Source organism: Aricia agestis, chromosome 5 (genome assembly GCF_905147365.1).
Source record: "Aricia agestis chromosome 5, ilAriAges1.1, whole genome shotgun sequence".
Lineage (NCBI taxonomy): Eukaryota > Metazoa > Arthropoda > Insecta > Lepidoptera > Lycaenidae > Aricia > Aricia agestis.
Window position 1 is genome coordinate 17,900,750 of NC_056410.1, and position 19,095 is coordinate 17,919,844.

Consider the following 19,095-nt stretch of genomic DNA (forward strand, 5'->3'; position numbering starts at 1 on the left):
CTTTCAAATCAATCAATATTAAAAGTACCACTGATCTCTGGGGTATGTCCACAAAAATTATAAAATCAGTAATTGACATCATTGCCCCTTACCTGGCTTTACTTTTTAATAATTGTATCAAAAGTGGTGTGTTCCCAAACTTAATGAAGCACAGCAAGGTGATGCCTCTATTTAAAGCTGGGAAGAAATCAGACCCAGCCAACTATAGACCAATATCCAAATTGCCAACATTAAGTAAAATCTTTGAAAAAATAATTCTAAATCAATTACTTGCTCATTTTAACTCAAATAATTTATTACATAATAATCAATTTGGTTTTTTTTTTTTTTTTTTTTTTATTATTTTTTTTTTTACTAAAGGTCGGTCTACAACAGATGCAGGCATTAGTCTTCTGTGTAGTATTTTTGAAGCTTGGGAGGAGTCGCAGGATGTACTTGGTATTTTCTGCGATCTCTCTAAAGCATTTGACTGTGTGGAGTATGATACTCTAATAAGAAAACTACACCATTATGGTGTAAGGGGCACTTAAACTTCTAAAATCTTACCTTACAAATAGAACGCAGAGGGTGGAAGTTAACTCCATAAGGTCTAATGGAACCAAAATAAAACTAGGTGTGCCACAAGGGTCCATTTTAGGGCCTTTTCTTTTTCTCATCTATATAAATGATTTACCTCATCTTGTTAAAGATAAGCATGAGATAGTACTTTTTGCTGATGACTTCACTAATTTTTAATGTGAAGCGGCGACAATTTAATTATGACGAGGTAAATAGTGCTCTCTCAAAAATAGTACATTGGTTTAATGCTAATAATTTACTTTTGAACTCTAATAAAACAAAATGTTTAAAATTTATCTTGCCAAATGTTAGGCAAGTACAAACCAATGTATTATTAAATGATGAGAAATGAATTTAGTAGACACCACCGTATTCCTAGGCATAACGCTGGATTGTAAGTTACAATGGGGTCCACATATTGCAAAACTGGCAGATAAGCTTAGTTCTGCAGCATATGCTGTTAAAAAAATTCGTGAAATCACTGATATAGAGACCGCGCGCTTAGTTTACTTTAGCTACTTTCATAGCATAATGTCTTACGGCATTCTCTTGTGGGGAAACGCGGCGGACATTAATACAATATTTGTGCTGCAGAAGCGAGCTATTTGTTCTATTTATAAGATGTCGTCTTTGGAATCTCTAAGAGAAAAATTTAGAGAAATAAGAATTCTGACCTTCACATCTCAATACATTTTGGAAAATCTCTTATATGTTAGAAAGAACATAAATATTTTCAAAAAGAAAAGTGATAATCATAATGTAAATACTAGAAATAAGAACAAGTTAGCAATACCAATGTTCAGACTAGCCAAAATAAACAAATCCTTTAAAGGCCAATGTATACGCCTATACAATAAAATCCCAGAAAATGTTCAAAATCTACCTTTAAACAAATTTAAAAAAGCAGAGAACGTTTGTGTGCTAAAGCGTATTATAAAGTCAATGATTTCTTCGAGGACAGCACACCTTGGGAATAGGGTGGCTCCATGCAGGTTACTTTTCTTTTAATTTTGTTACATAGCTGTAAGCCATAACATTGTAATTTTCCATTTTTTTAGTAAAAGATGGCCCCGTGCGACTTTCTTACGCCGGTTCTTCTCGGCGGGGTAGTTCCCGAACTAGTGGTAGGCAACGTAGTTTCTTCGTTCGACTTTCAAAAAGTGTATCATGATACCCATTTTGAATAAAAAGATATTTTATTTATTTATTTACATTATATTAATCTATCACACACACAACAGGTAATGTAATGTTTCTTTCCCTACATTTCAATGATAGCCGCTCCGCTTGACGCACTTTTCAGCTGCTAAGGTGTTATACAGGCTGTTTATATTTTTAATGTTGTAACACTATGGCCCCTAGAGTTACTTGCTATTAGATTTACTAGATAGTTTATCAAAAGATGATTCAGATTATGATTTTCATGCGCGCATTGTTACATATTGTGTTAAAAACAGAACGATACGGATTGAAGATATTTGATTGAAAATATAGGCTCTGGGGAACAGACTGCCTGCAGTACCTGCTGTGAAGTGCTGTGCTAAGGTGGCGAGTGGCAACATTGTGTGTATCTGTCTATCATACACATATAATATAATCACAAAACCTATGAAGAGAAGAGATGTATAGTAATATAAAGAAATGTATTGAGATGTATTTAGATGCATGCAAATGTAAATATATATTTTCATATAGCTCTGTATCTTAAGATACGAAGATGTGAAAATATACATTATAGCTGTTGTGTGTGGTCTCCTGACGATTTCTATAGAAAAATGTATCAAGATGTATCGTGCTATAATATACACCTGCTCTGTCTGTGACAGCCTTAACAAAGTAAATTGTTGGCTGTGCCTAATCACAACAAAGTATAAAAAATATGTCAACAAAATTTAATTTTTTACCACAAAATATTGTTAATCCTATGATTATTAATTTAAGTGGGCAATTTTTGCGTTCACTAATTATATATTTTTTTAAGCTAAGTAATGCCTAACGCTCATTAAAAACTTCGTAATAATTAATTTTTGAGCTCAATGATTCGGTCTCAATCTTCCCAAGAAAAGAAATTGCCTTAAGCTGAAAAAGAAAGTTTTTAAATTTAAAATTCCTACGTTGTTAGCACCGCTCGCTATTCGTAAGATTATGTAAAATTTTCACAGAAAAACTTTTTTCCTTCATAAAAATATACTTCTGTACGTTAAAATCGTGTTTATTTTAACTAAGGCTCTCGTCAACTTCTGTCTTTTATTAAATAAATATAATATTATTAAAACTAGCTTTTTGAAATCAGTATCCCTCTGAAACACTTTACTTTATCGGCAAAGTATTGTATGTATTCACATAGCCGAAATTAGTACCATGCCAAATTTCATCAAAATCAGTTCAATATACTATGAGTGTAATAATATCAAACGATGATTAAAATATATAAAAAAAAAATACTGCAACCGAAAACATTTTTAAAAGCTAACGAAATTCGGATCAATATTTTTTTTTATGAAAGAAGGGGGCAAACGAGCAAACGGGTCACCTGATGGAAAGCAACTTCCGTCACCCATGGACACTCGCAGCATCAGAAGAACTGCAGGTGCGTTGCCGACCTTTTAAGTGGGAATGGGGTAATAGGGGAGGGTAGGGAAGGGAATAGGGTAGGGGTTTGGCCCTCCGGTAACTCACTCACGCGGCGAAACACGGCGCAAGCGCTGTTTCACGCCGGTTTTCTGTGAGAGCGTGATATTTCTTCGGTCCGGCCCATTTGTGCCGAAGCATGGCTCTCCCACGTATAAGTGTCTCCCGTCCCCAATATAATATTCATAATTAGAAAACTTAAATATTTTTTTTTTATGTGAAAACACAAAAACGAAGGGTCGAAGCTATGAGCAACAAAAAGACAGCTCGAACCCACAAAGTTTTAACGAGGTGTTAACAATGTGTTGCGACTGCCCTCACTTACATCATTAACAACTTTCGTTAATAACATTTTCAGTTTTAAATTGAAATCTGAATTATTCAGTCTTTTGTGTGCCTGTGTGATGAATTAAAAGTAGGCCAAGCATAAGTTATCTTTTTTATCTATCTACTATGACGTAGAGAAAACGCCCGTTCATTGAATTTTTTTTAACAAATAAACGAAAGCAAGGCTTTCGATGTGGATGATTTAAACACAGTAGGTATTTTCAGACTCAGAGCGAAGTATCTTTAAATACCGTAGTGTCTGGGACAAGATTTAAAAAATCTCTAGTTTCTGATGCCTTAATAATTATCCATGGACCATGATATTGATATCAGTAGAATGTAGAAAAATATTTGTTTTTAAATAATAAACGGGTCTATTTTGTCGTAAGCGGTCTACGTATTTAACGAAAAAACTTTTAAATTTTGTAATTTTACAAACCTCATTTTTTATTTTAGTGCGAAATTAAAAGTAACAACATTTTCTGTACTTAATTAAAAGTAACAAGAACTTGTTTGTGTTCAATTAAAAGAGAATATAAGTCTACGTACCTACATTAAAATATAATGTTACTTTATTAAGGCGGTAGACAAAATAAAACCGCCTAAACAAAATCAAAAATCCAAAAATCATAATTGTTTTATTTCTGAATAAATTTAAAATAAATGTTTTCAGAAAGTTCGGGAACTAACCCGGCGAGAAGAACCGGCGTAAGAAACTCGCACGGGGCCCACTTTTTGACCAAAAAAAGTGAGAAAAAAATTAATCTTTTAAAATAAAGTTTACAATTTTGTAACTAAATGTTATATACAATATCCACATACAGATATTGTATATAATATTTAGTTATATTTATACAGAATATCCATAAACAAGACTTAATTATAATTAATTATGTAACACTTTAAGAGGATACCACAGCGGCTAGAGAAATGAAAAAAAAGTACGTGTAATATATATAGCTGTCTCCCTTACCTCAAGCCTATACCGCAGAACGCGATAGAGACAACTGCAGAAAATCCAGAAAATCAACGATTCGTTGTCCCCTGATTCCTTCTCCAAAACTTAACCGATTTAAGTACTTTTTTCATTAAAGATTAAAAAAAGGCTTGAGCTGTGTTCCTATGTTTTGCTTTTTTTGTATAATCTATCCAAATCTGTTTTCTGGACGTTTGAACACAGTGGAAAATCTGGCCATTTTTTTGGGTTTTTGAACGTTCATATCTTATTTAATAATTAAATTATGAAAAAAAAGAAAACATAGGGACATTGTATTAGTGGCCGTAGATATTCAGGAAAAAAATTATAACTCTACTAGCATTATCCAGGGAGGAAACAGGGGACAACGTTTGTATGGAAAAAATGGCGGTGTGGAATCCTCTTAATGATTCGCTTGGTTCTTGACGTAGTTTCTTTTGACGTAAGTATTTTGCTCTGGTTCTTATAAAAGGTACTAAAATAAAAATTATTATTACGCTATCAAAAATATATTACAGTTACGACGGGTCTTTAATCTTACTTTAAACGGTTGTTATCTAAGGTAGGGTTTCACCAATTACACATAAAACTTCGTTTTATAAAACTTAGTTCCCATTGAACGCGTTCATGCGGCGACGTAAATCTCGTTCTGTTTCATATGGATTCCACAAACTTCTTTTGATCGCGATTAATAAATCTAAGTTCACGTGACGTCACGCGATTATTTTACATGTTTTAATCATTTTAGAGCGTTGTCACTTTAATTTAACAACAGAATAGCAAGAAACAATACATAAACTAACCAAAAACATATTGTGTTAAAACTCTCATCTTGACTCTCGTCTTTTGTCTATGTTTTTCGTTCTGCCATGACACTACACTGCCAGGGCTTGAACGGGTTTTATGACGTTAAGCTTCGGACATTGGGCGTTAAGAAGATAAAACTCGGATTTGCTGTGAGCGCGTTCAATTTATGTTGGTGAAATGCATCGATGTTATAATCGTGTTTATACATTTTGAACCTGTTCAGTGTGCATTGAACGCGTCCCATTTCTTTGGTGAAATTGACCCTAAAACTTAATGAAAGCTAAGACGACCGGGCTCCAATGGTACAAGTTGAACCAGCAACTGTTGGACATCGATATTCCATTTACGGGGAAGTTCTCCTTGTGTATCTGCTATCTACCTATAAAGGTACGTGTATAGATGTATCCATATGGGTTAAAGGTACATTTCAATGCACATTTCCACCGAAAATGAGACGAACTTAATGCCACAGGTAACTAATGTTTATCAATGAAATTGAACGTATGGTATTAATTATTTTAGTAGTTATTAATGCGAAAAAATATAGATACCAATTTTCCGCCCTCTCCAATCTATAAAAAAAGAAACTAGACCTTAGTAGGCTGTAGGAGTAACTATACGTGGGAGAGCCATCCTTCGGCACGAACGGGCCGGCTTGACCAGAGAAATACCACGTTCTCACAGAAAACCGGCGTGAAACAGCGCTTGCGCTGTGTTTCGCCGAGTGAGTGAGTTTACCGGAGGCCCGATCCCCTACCCTATTCTATTCCCTTCCCTACCCTCCCCTATTCCCTTCCCTTCCCATCCCTACCCTCCCCTATTACCCTATTCCCTCTTAAAAGGCCGGCAACGCACCTGCAGCTCTTCTGATGCTGCGAGTGTCCATGGGCGACGGAAGTTGCTTTCCATCAGGTGACCCGTTTGCTCGTTTGCCCCCTTATTTCATAAAAAAAAATTAACGTGCCTATTCGTCTCGCTGTAAAGTAGGGAAAATTTATTTTCTCTTCAACTTCTCTCTGAAATATATCCTCGCCGACTTAAACATTCCTAATTACTCATCATCTTACAAAGTAATTGCGCATCAACGCAAAAACCACAATTAATTACGTCATTTGAATAAGAATCTCCATTTTAAAATAGTTGAAAAGATGAATTGTTCCACGACAAAGAAAAGGCATCAAGACTTTAAAGCGACGCCTCAAGAGTATTTAGTCTATCCGAGAAGTTCATGTCGGATTCAACTACTAGATTTCCCCAGATTTTTCTAGATCTTTCTCGAAAGAACTAGGAGCACTCGGATTTGAATAAGATAATATTGAACTTATATTGTAAATCCTTCAATTTTTCTCCATTCGCTATGATTTATAGACTTTCCATTCGATATTTCCAAGACTGCTCATAGATTTACGATATATTATGGCTGAGATTTTAAGATCGAAGGTTTCTTTTGAGGGAACGGTTGACATAAAAGAAATATTAATTATTTCAGTTTTGAAGTGGGACAATCTCCCACCAAAACGGCAGGCGTTTTATTAATGACCGACGTTTAATTTTTAGCCGTTTTAAAATAAACCTCTTTGAATACGGAATTGTAAATTTTGTCCGTCTACTTTCTTTTGTTTCACATCCACAGATAAAAATCAAATTTATTTTTGTGGGGTTTCCCCGTCTGAGGATTCTTATTGTGATGTATAAATTGCTGTCTTTTGTAACTGAAACGGCTTTTGTTTTGAACATAAAATATTTTACTTTTTATGAGGATGCGTTTAAAAGATGCATGCTATGTATGTTAGCTTGCATTTAAAAATTTTAAATAGTGCTTTAACAAAACATGGTTTGACACCCTTGTTGTTGTGACCTTTTATAGGTACTTAGTAGGCCCATAAGATGTCATGATAGACTAATATTATAAACAACTATAATAATAATAATAACTCCAACACCGGTGTCGGTGACGGTGGTCGGCTTTTTTGAAACTATGCCAGTTAGGCAGGAATAATTTGTATAGTGCCCAAGTGTGTGCGCAGTACACAAGACTCACTCTTACTCTCTATTCCTTTTACTCTCATAACCCAGTGACGGACGACCGACACGACTGGCGAGAGATCATGACCGACTTTTTACATGCCCATCCTACACATGGATCATCTTTACTTGTCAGACAATCAAGTGATCAGCCTGTATTGTCCTAACCAAACTTGGAAATAACATATTTCCAACCTGGAAATCGAACCCACGACCTCCGAGTCAAGAGCCACGCTCTACCACGGAGGCGTTTCTAGGTATTAAGCAACTATGAACATAATAATATAGCGGCCATCATCGGCGTCAATACTGCATACAGCTGCGCAATCATGGCGGTATTCCATGGTTAGTCATCATGGCCCAATATGGAGGTTTAATAGTTTAGTAGTAGGTTCTCCTAGAACTAAATATAGACGGGTAACTTCTTGATACTGAGCAAATATGTACTCTGTCCAGAATCGGGTAATCAATAGTTAGGTTAAACAGCAATCAGCAGGTCCCCAACCCTAATTCAGAACTTAGAACCCCGATTTGGAGTACTCCAATCTTAACTATTTCAAGGCAAAATTAATACAGTTTCGATAAATTTAGAGGTCCGAGGATTCAGTGCAATATCCATACTTCATATAATTATAAATGCGAAAGTGTGTCGTCTGTCTGTCTGTCCGTCTGTCTGTCTGCCTGTTACCTCTTCACGCTCAAACCGCAAAACCGATTTTGCTGAAATTTGGCATGGAGATACTGTCAGTCCCGAGAAAGGACATAGGGTAGTTTTTAAGCCGGAAAAATGTACGGTTCCCGCGCGATAATTGAATTTTGGCGCAACGGAGTTGCGGGCGCCATCTAGTAGAATATTATATTACTTATTGCAATGTTTTCATGCTAGAGGTAGCGCTAGCATACGCTAGTAAACAGAAGTCAAATGGTCTGATAGTCAATTAAAAGCCGAATATCGTTATGTAGCAATATTTATTAACTTAAACACAAAATACTCCCCTTTTGAAAACTAAAGGCGTTGTACCGCCATTTTGTTACAATACGAATCACAGACCACCCTAAGGATGCGCGTGAGCCGACGCGTCTAGGGCTGCCCGCTCACAATTAATATAATCGATTTAACAGTTTTTGTTCGACGTTTGACAACGTTTCTGTCAATATTCTTATACGACGACGTGTGCAAAAGTGTGTGTTCAAAGGAATCCGTACTAGATTGAAGCTGAATTTGGTTAACATAGGAGAATTGGGGTACAGATCCAACTCTACCAGAGTGGACAGAATTATAGAGTATACCGACTTAGAACTGAGGTTGAAATTTTTAAGTTTGCCGTATTATGACAAAAGTCGTCGCTAGGGTCGTTACTTACAAATTTAGTTGTTGTTTACATTTTCGCACATGCAAAGAAAACTGTCAGAATTCAATTTCAAAATCTTTATTTTAAAAATAAATTATAGCCAGCGCGCCAGCCCTTAAATTATCCTGGCGAAACGCGAAAGAAATGTCAGGTATTAATACACGTCCGCCTCATAGCAGTCGAAGTACTTTTAGTTATGTCTAATGTAATTCTACTCAGATCTAACGTCACAAATTGGCAGCCGTCGACTTGTAATGAACTTACGAAGTAACATGTGTGCGCGTAATACCGTCTTCAACTTGTTGCATTTTAATTGAAATTGATAAATTACATTTCAAGCATTATGTCTTCTTTGCTATCTTTATTAGGCGCTAGCTGTCCCGGTGAACTTTGTGTCACTTAAAAACCTTCCCTGGACTTCTATTCTACGAATATTTTAAGACTAAAATTAGCCCAATCCGTTCAGCCGTTCTCGAGTTTTGCGCTTAGCAACACATTCAGCGACTCATTTTTATATTATAGATGAATACGCGAGGTAATTTTTGTTTAAAGTATGATAAAAAAACTCTATGTATATAAAAATCCCTGTATAATTTGAGTTTCCACTTAAATGCATGTTTTATTTATCCATATCCGTACTAATATTATGCGAAAGTGTGTCTGTCTATTACACCTTAACGCCCAAACCACTGAACCGATGGTATGGCGATACTTTGAGTGCCAGGAAAGGACATAGGATACTTTTTATCTCGAAAAATGTACGGTTCCCGCGAACCTTACTTATAAGTATAAACGAATTTTGAGCAACGGAGTTGCGGGCGTCATGTTAGTTTTTAATATATTAATATTATTATAGCCAGATTACGTGGTAGAGCCATGCCTCGGCACGAATGGGCCGGCTCAACCGGAGAAATACCACGGGCTCACAGAAAACCGGCGTGAATCAGTGCTTTCGCTGTGTTTCGCCGAGTGAGTGAGTTTACCGGAGGCCTAATTCCCTACCCTTCCCATCCCTATTCCCTTCCTTACCTCCCCTAACCTGTAATGCTATTCCCTTCCTTACCTCCCCTACCCTGTAATCCTATTCCCTCTTAAAAGGTCGGCAACGCACATGCAGCTCTTCTGATGTTACGTGTGTCCATGGGCGACGGTAGTTACTTTCCATCATCTTTCCATCCGTTAGCTCGTTTGCCCCCTTATTTCATTTTAAAAAATTGTGGAACTCGCTTCCCCATACAGTTCGTGATAGCTCCACCATCAATGTCTTCCAGAAACGCTTAAAAGAGCATTATCTTCAAGACTTTCAATCCATTAAATACCCTTTTTAAATCTGATGTCTTGCATCACATCTCTCTCCGTAGGGCTGCTGTAAGAAATTTATTTTGAAATAAGCAGTTCCTTTGTGTCGTCTTTCTATGTCAATTTTTATGTATATAGTGTCGTGTGTGAAGCTTGTGTGCAATAAATGTTAAATAAACAAAAAATATAGCCTAGTTATTGAACACATAGAAAGGCCATTGACCGGTTGCATATTCTCTTATTTATCCACACGCAAAAATATCGCTATCGCTCTATTATATTATTATAATATGCATTATGCATATCGAAACGAGACTGCTTTCATGTAGGAACTTACAAGATGTCATGACATTTTTTTTTCAGATAAAGGATACTAGGGATACACCTTTTTTCTAAAAAATGTGATAACAACTGTAACAATTATAGATATATCTACAGGATTTTATATAAATTATAAAACTAATATTTGACTCGATGATACGGATTACAAACCATTGTTATTAGCCTAATTAATCCGAAGAATTAATTATTAGAATCTCAATAACGCCTACTTCTTATTTGAAATACGAAGGTACTGAATTCATTACTTAAATACAAATTATTTCTTCTAATTAAGTTGACAAACTTTATTAGTTTTGCGAATTAAATTGAAGAGCTATTTGCTGGTTTGCGAAAGAGGTTCCATTACTTTCTTGAGGTAGAAAATGTTGCTATAAATCCCGATTTTCCGACTCCTGGTTGTCGGGAACTTGTAAAGTGGTTTCACTCACTCCCCACGACAACCTTTATGTACTCAATTTAGTTCGGTGGCCGTGATTCGTGACTCGAGAATCGGCGATCTTGGGCCACTAAATCTAACCAATGAATTTTCAACCCCTTTTAAAATAAGTTTCATGAAATGGGTTCATTTTTAGATTTGAAAAGGGATTTTCAACAACGGGGCTAAAATGGTCGCTTTGGAGAATCATATTATGAATTATAATATGTTTTTTTACTATCGCAATATATTTTCAAATACCTATTTTCAATTTCTCTCGCCCGTGGTGTATCCTCTTAATACAACCTTGTCAGCCAGTACAAAAATGCTTTTTGTGTATTGTTTTTGTTTACTTTGAATATTATAATATATAAGTAATAAATTCTGCGTAGCACGCATTACTGTCTGTCGATCGTCGTAGTAAATTTAAAATTTGATCACGACCTCATTTCCATCGCAACTCATAATCCTATTTCAAATTTCAATAGCCCACGATCGCTCCACGATGACAACATTGGAGACTTAAAATTGAATTATGTTTGGCCTACAGGGATAAAACATCTTCGGTTGATTCACTTGATGCCAATTTTGTAATCAAAAAATATTTTTCGTTCGCTTAAATAACATTATTAGGGTCAATTTATACTAGCGCAGAGTCGAAGCGCATCGAACGAATTATTAAAATTGAACATATCAAATTCAACATTAACTCCAAAGCGTTAACGCACTTTATTACTTCTGAGAATTTAAAAAGGCGCGTGCATCCGCTCGAATTCGCGTGAATGCGCCCGACCAACGCTGATTTGTCTCGCAGAAGTAATGTACGCGTTACGCTCTGGAGTTAAGGTTGAATTTTCTGTGTTCAGTTTTTTGGAATTCGCTTTGCTTCGCTTCGACTCAGCTGCGCTATTATAAATTGACCCTTACGCTACTACGTATTTTCGAGTTTTAAACTAGATGTATAATTTAAGTTTCTTCTCAAATATCACAAACTAGATGATGCCCTCGGCTGCCATACACGCTACGCCGGTCTACCGGAGAGGTCCACCTGTACAGTTATGCCTGCGCAGGTATCAGTCGAAAGAATTGATTTTCGTATCTGCGCAGGCGCAGGTCCAAAAACTGCAAAGGTCTATTTCCACACAGATTCCGGTCTACCTGGGCGGGTTTCCCGCAACTCCGCTGTGGCAAAATTAATTTATCGCGCGGGAATCGTACATTTTTGCAGGATAAAAAGTGCCCTTAAATGTCCTTTCCCGGAACACAAAGTACCTCCATACCGAATTTCAGTAAAATCGGTTCAGTGGGCGTGAAGAGGTAACATATAGACACATATTAGTATGGATTTATCTCAAACATTACAAAATATTAAAATAGTGAAATTTTGGATCGTGTCCACTTTACTACGCCATATTGAAGTGCCATTGGCTTCGGCTTAAGCCAAATGAGTAAGTCGGAGAATGTACGTAACAAATCCAGCAAGCGTGCCCCCGACATAACGGAGAATAGAGCCGGTCCGGTCAATTGCTCCGACCAATTGGTGTCCTGTTTGAGCCAATAAAGACATTTTCCCCAATTCCAACCGAATGGGGCTCAACCGATGAGTTTCGTAAATTACTGTAGCCGTGCTCGAGTATGTATGTATGGTGTTTAATTAGAATTATTTTGAAAGCGCGATTTCGTTGTCCCGTCATATTTGAAGACATGAGTGGAAGAAGCAGGTAAGTAACTGTTAAAAAATTGCCGGTTTTTGTATAAATAATAACAATTTGGTGTTAAAATTTCCCATTAACTTTAATGTTTCTGAAATTTCCGAAAAACCACTTTTTAAGTACGGTATCGACAATGAATATCGGTTTCATGAATTTCTATAAAAGAACAGCAATAATTAATACACAAATATTTTAACGAATTACATGTGTGACCAATTTTCCAGTATTATTGGCTTCCCGGAAACAGAATCGACTGCATCGATACACGATTTAAAACTAGAATTGTTTTATCGAATTTAATTACCTCGCGGCCATTTTCGGGAAATTAGATAACGTCCGGCTTTGATCCGCGTCGTGCTTCGCCGAGCGCTGATCGAACCATAAATTGCACTCATTTTATAAAGTAATATCCACATTCCACTTAAATACGAAATCACGGAATCAGAGATAACATGTTTGCTTTTGACATAAATGCTTTGAAGCTTGGAGGCCACGTTGATGCGTTGCGTCGCTCGAAGCCGCTCGGTTAGTGTGGACGTGCCTCGTACGACATAAAAGTGTCGTTACAACCGCATGGCTTACAAGTTACAACTATGTACTTATAGCAAAAATGCTATAGTTGTAAGCCGTGCGGTAGCGTTTGTATCTCTCTCTCTCCCTCTCTCTCTCACTTGCATTGAACAGTGTGGTGTAGCGACGATTTTTTTGAGTGTATACAGGTTTATTGTACATAACAAATAATAAACTGGAACTTCGTTCCATCCGGGTATCCCTTGACACCTCTCAAGTTTTATAAGTCATAGTTTGCAATGTAGGTAATAATTCTAAGGATGTTTTTTTCCAAACGTCCATTGGTTTAAATAACTTGAAATTGGAATTGAAGTTATTGAATTTATTGGAGGGAAATTCTGGAGGCATTAAAAGTTTCAAAGATGCTTAAGTTGCTCAAGTCTTCACACTTGAGTGATATTGACTTTACGAGTCTAAGGGCAGAATTTATTCGAAAACGGTTAGCACCTACAGTGGGGAAGCTCTTATCTAAACAAATAAAATTTAGGCCCGATCTACTTTTGATGGTACTTATTTTATACTATCTAACAGGCAATATTATTCTCTTGTGGAAAAGGATTTTGATATTTTACCTTATTACTTCGTGCTAATATTGTAAAGCTGCAGATTTATACACACTTATTTCACGAACTTCTTGACCGATTTTTATGCAAATTAACAAAAATATAGAATAGACCACGGGAAGGATATATAGGTAATGGTTTTATCGGTAAAATTATCGTTCGTCTAAAATTCAGAACGGGTCGAGCCGCCAGAAACATAATATTATTATGGTAAATATAAGAATTAAAATTAATACTCTTTACCGTAGGGCGTAGCTAGTACATTGTGTAATATATGTTATACAATTTACTTTAGTCTCTTTATTAATAGCAGCGTCCTACTAATATGGAGAGTAACTTTTAGGTAAACGTCGGAGCGAGTTTAGTTTTGTTTCTCGTAATTGCTGAGTTGCTGACATACCTGACAAACATTTAACTACCTTTACCACAATATATAAACTAGATAACTAGCTTAACGTTTACTTTCGGATATTAAACTCTAACGCTTAATTAAAAATTAAGAACGGAAAAAAGGATATGGGCGAATAGCCATAGACGGCCCCAAATTACATAAATAAAATATATAATAGGAAAGCTGGTAAAAAGAACTGACCATGCATAGTTGTAGAAATTTCAGATGGTCCATTACTAAAATAAAATTGTGAATGTGAAAGTGTGTCTAGCTAGATAGTCTAACTATATGTTACCTAATCATGACTTAACCACTGAACTAATACAGCAGATGTTTTTTTTTTATTTGATAGTTTAATAATTAATTCAATACTAGAAATGGAAAACCACACCAGGTCCACGTAATTCTCTAACCCACTTACTTATAAAAAAAATTACACAGCAATTTAACTTTACAAAGTCTTCTCGTCCTTCTCTGGCACATTGGAAAAGTCACATGAATAAAAAAGACGGAGAACCATGAATATAATACGCTATTTTAAACATCTTTATCAGGCTAAATGTAAAGAATAATGTCGAAAAAATCGTCAACGAAACAATGTGAATTTACGTTTTACTTCAAACGGGTAAAAATTAAAATTTCATTCGCGTACCGAGCAGCCGAAAAGTTCCCATTACATTCGTATTATACGAGATTATGACAGTGAAATGAGTTTCGGCAACTCCGTTTAAAATATGACAAAAGTTAGCAAACTGTTTCCCAAGATAAACAGAATTCGTCGAAAATATCTAGTGAAGTCTGGCGCGGCTACGCACTAGGCGACGCGAAGAAGCTGCTCTTAGCTAAGACACTTTCGTTAAAAGGTAAAAGTTTAATCAAAAGAGATGCTTTCGTTAAATTCGTCGACGAAATTCTACCTCGAAAAAAGTATGGGATATGAGATGGTATTAATAATTGAGAAGCTTTTTTTTATGAAATAAGGGGGCAAACGAGTAAACGCGTCACCTGAAGGAAAGCAACTTCCGTCGCCCATGGACACTCGCAGCATCAGAAGAGCTGCAGGTGCGTTGCCGGCCTTTTAAGAGGGAATAGGGTAATAGGGAAGGGTAGGGATGGAAAGGGAAGGGAATAGGGGAGGGTAGGGAAGGGAATAGGGTAGGGGATTGGGCCTCCGGTAAACTCACTCACTCGGCGAAACACAGCGCAAGCGCTGTTTCACGCCGGTTTTCTGTGAGAACGTGGTATTTCTCCGGTCGAGCCGGCCCATTCGTGCCGAATCATGGCTCTTCCACGTATAAATCGATTTTGTTTCCGTCCCACACATTTTTTGATTTCGAACTTGCAACTGTTAATAAACGTCTTGGCTAATATCATGGCACTAGCCAAGTTGTTAATAATATGATTGTAATTTCATAATAGTAGTCTTCATCGTCATCAAACCACACAATATCACATAATAATTATTATGTCACTCGTTTTCGTCTTGCAGGTACTTGCAGGTAGCAGAATTTTAAAAACTCACTTTTAGGGATCCTTCTACATTACGTCAAAGGCTACTTACTCATATTCCTTGCGCTGTGACGTAACCTGCGAACGACCCCCTAGTGCGTACGCTCCTCGAGCCGGGAATGTTTGGCTGTGTTTGACCTGACGAATAAATTCGTTAGACAATACACGCTAATGAATAAAGTTGGGCTGTTAACGAAGCTAACTTTGGAATTTCCATTAAGAGTGCTCGTGTTTTATCCTGGAACATCGCATATTTGGATTCCCATTATGATCTAGATCCGAGAAAAGCGGATGCAGAATTCCGCTGCATGTCTTAGATCTGCACAACTTTTTAAAATTGTTTGTTGAGAGTTATTACTTATTACGATGCATTAGTTCAAATAATCATTATTGACGATAGCTTAGAAGGAAATCATTTGTATATTTTTACCAGTTCACATCGAAATCGAAATAAGACGAAATCAGGCGCGATTTTAAAAGGAGTCCACACCGCCCTTTTTTTGATACAAACGTTATCCCCTGTTTCCTCCCTGGTTAATGCTAGTAGAGTTATAATTTTTTTCCTGAATATCTACGGCCACTAATACAATGTCCCTATGTTTTCTTTTCTTTTCATAATTTAATTATTAAATGAGATATGAACGTACGTTCAAAAACCAGATTTTCCGCTTTGTTCAAACATCTAGAAAACAGGCTTGGCTAGATTATACAAAAAAATTAAAACAAAGGAACACAGCTCAAGCCTTTCTTTAATTTTTAATGAAAAAAGTACTTAAATCGGTTAAGTTTTGGAGAAGGAATCACGGGACAACGAATCGTTGATCTTCATATTTTGTCTCTATCGCGTTCTGCGGTATAGGCTTGAGGTAAGGGAGACAGCTATAGATATTACACGTACTTTTTTCATTTCTCTAGCCCCTGGTGTATCCTCTTAAGAGCAGCTCGAAACGATACATTAAACCATCATAGAATGATAATGTTACATAGTTACTTAATTAACATTTTACAATTTGCTGTCGTTATTAAGTCGTAATAGTCGTCGTTATGTGATCCTGGACTTGAAATCACAATTATCTCTTTTTTCTTATTAAGGATTTCTTATCAGTCAAGAACTTACGACTTCCAAAAATCTTATTCTATTTCAAATATCATTGTAACATTTACACTCTACAATTTAAGAAAAGTTCAAAGAATAAAATGGCGAAAGAGAGACAAAATTGAGGAAATTTTAAAGAGAATATTACAGTAGGCACCGCCCCATTGGTCGCGTATGGGTTATTCTCCCGTTATAGGGAAGCCTTAATCTTATTTTTTATCGCAGCCAGTAATTTCAGAGTTGATTTATCACTTGTAATATCATGCCCAATTTAGTTCACGAGATTGCCAAATAGAATCAAGAAGTTGAATGATCGTTTACATTGTGGGCTTTTGTTACGATTTTTTTAAACGTTATCAATTCAAAATGTTTTAAATTGTTCTCAATCTCAATAGTATTTATTAAAACTTTAAAATTATTATCGTTCTACATAAGACAGAGAAATAATTGAAACATGTTGTGCGATTGTAATTTTGTTGTATCGTAAAAGCTAAGTTTATTGTACTATCGAGGAAGCTGATGCCTAAGCAGATGGGGGACCTACGTAGTTTGGTCGCGTTATGTCAAACCCAGCCGACAGACCACAAATCACAATAGTCAATAATTGACATGATCCGACCAAATGACGATCTCTGTGGCTCAGTTGGTGGGCGTTTGGTAGCTCAAGCCGGGGGTCGCGGGTCCGAATCCCGCCGACGGAACAAAAATGTTTTCAAAGTTCCTGGGTAAATATTTAAGATTTTTAATAAAAATTAAAACCTTAAATATATAATGCATTATAGTAGAAGTATGCCTATAGTAGAAAAGTTTAAGTATTAAATATATTTCCGTTGTCTGGTACCCGTAACACAAGTCCTTCAGGTACTTAGCACGGGGCCAGATTGACGTGGTGTGAAGCGTCCTTTGATATTATATTATTATTATTAAATGACGTGGGTCTGTCAACTGCCTAGGAATCAATTTCCTCGATGGTACCTGGCTGCCTTTTTGAAATAGCTTACGTTTTTATAATAGATGTTATACGGGGATTTCTCCTAAATATTATGATAAATAATAATTATTATTATTATCGCTAGTTATCAATATCTCTAAAATGGATCAACAAATTATTACGACCGATTCCTATTTCAGCATGTCTATCTGAGATATCGGTCCAAACTATTTACGATATTTACGCTTATTTTACGAGCGTTAAACGCGCGCCGATAAATCCGCGTCACGGCGTCGCGCCGCGCCGAACCGTGAAATAATGCAAACGCGATAACATTATGACATCTTCTGGGGATCCCTGACGTTTATCCTGTCCGGATCCGGCGTAGTTTATTACCAACGATACCGGATTTAAATAAACCATTTTAATGTAAATGCACTGTCACGTGACGCTCATACAAGATTAAAACGTAATTTACTTATGTGGTAAGGGTGGGGCGGTGTAAAGGTTAAAGAGCCTTCAACGCGAGTGCCCCAGTATGATTACTGATGTAGCGATATTATAGGGAAACTATACAGAACAAAGCTAAACATGGCCGTATTAATGGCATACAGTGTTTTTAGGGTTCCATGCCAAAGGGTAAAAACGGGACCTATTACTAAAACTTCGTTGTCTGTCCGTCTGTCTGTCTGTCTGGAATCTGGATGTCTCCGGGCTGTAACTCAAGAACGGATTACCATTAAGCTAGAGAGTTGAAATTTTCACAGATTATGTATATCTGTCGCTATAACAACAAATACTAAAAACAAAATAAAATTAATATTTAATATTAATATTAATATTTAATCCCATACAGATGATGAGAGGATGTATGGATGTGTGGATGTATGGATGTTTGTTACTCTTTTACGCAAAAACTACTGAACAAATTTTAATAAAACTTTACAATAATATAGCTTATACATCAGAATAACACATAGGCCACAATTTTAACCGACTTTCAAAATGAGAGAGGTGTTATGTTCGTTTTCTTATGTTCAAAGATTACTTCGCCGTTTGTTAACCGATTTTCAAAATTTTTCTTTTGGTATATAGGGTATCATCCCAATTTTGTATAATATTGACAAAAGTGGTGATTTGATGAAGGATGCATAAGTAATTGAGGGAACTCCTCAAAATTTATATGGAAACATGTGGTGACTTCGGTTTCGTGAGAAGTATTCGAAGCATATGTTACCAACAAGTAAGATTTTGCACCGAGGTATACCTGGTATACCGTGGTTCGGAAGGTGCTGAGAGAACTCCTGATTCTTTATAGATACAAGTTTGGGAGTTTCGGCGTTGTTTTAAGAACGGAAAGCATATGCTACTATGCCAATTACATTCATCATCATCATCATCATTCTACCATTTTATACCATACATATTTTCACTCGATCACACAAAAATCGTCCCATAGTTATGACTTATGAGCCTATAATGACCCTGTTATTGGTACGTTTCATAGTCTTTTAGATCGAGACTCGTGTTTGTCAAGCAATAATAAAAAAATCTATACCTACCTGATATTATAAACCTGAAGAGTATGTTT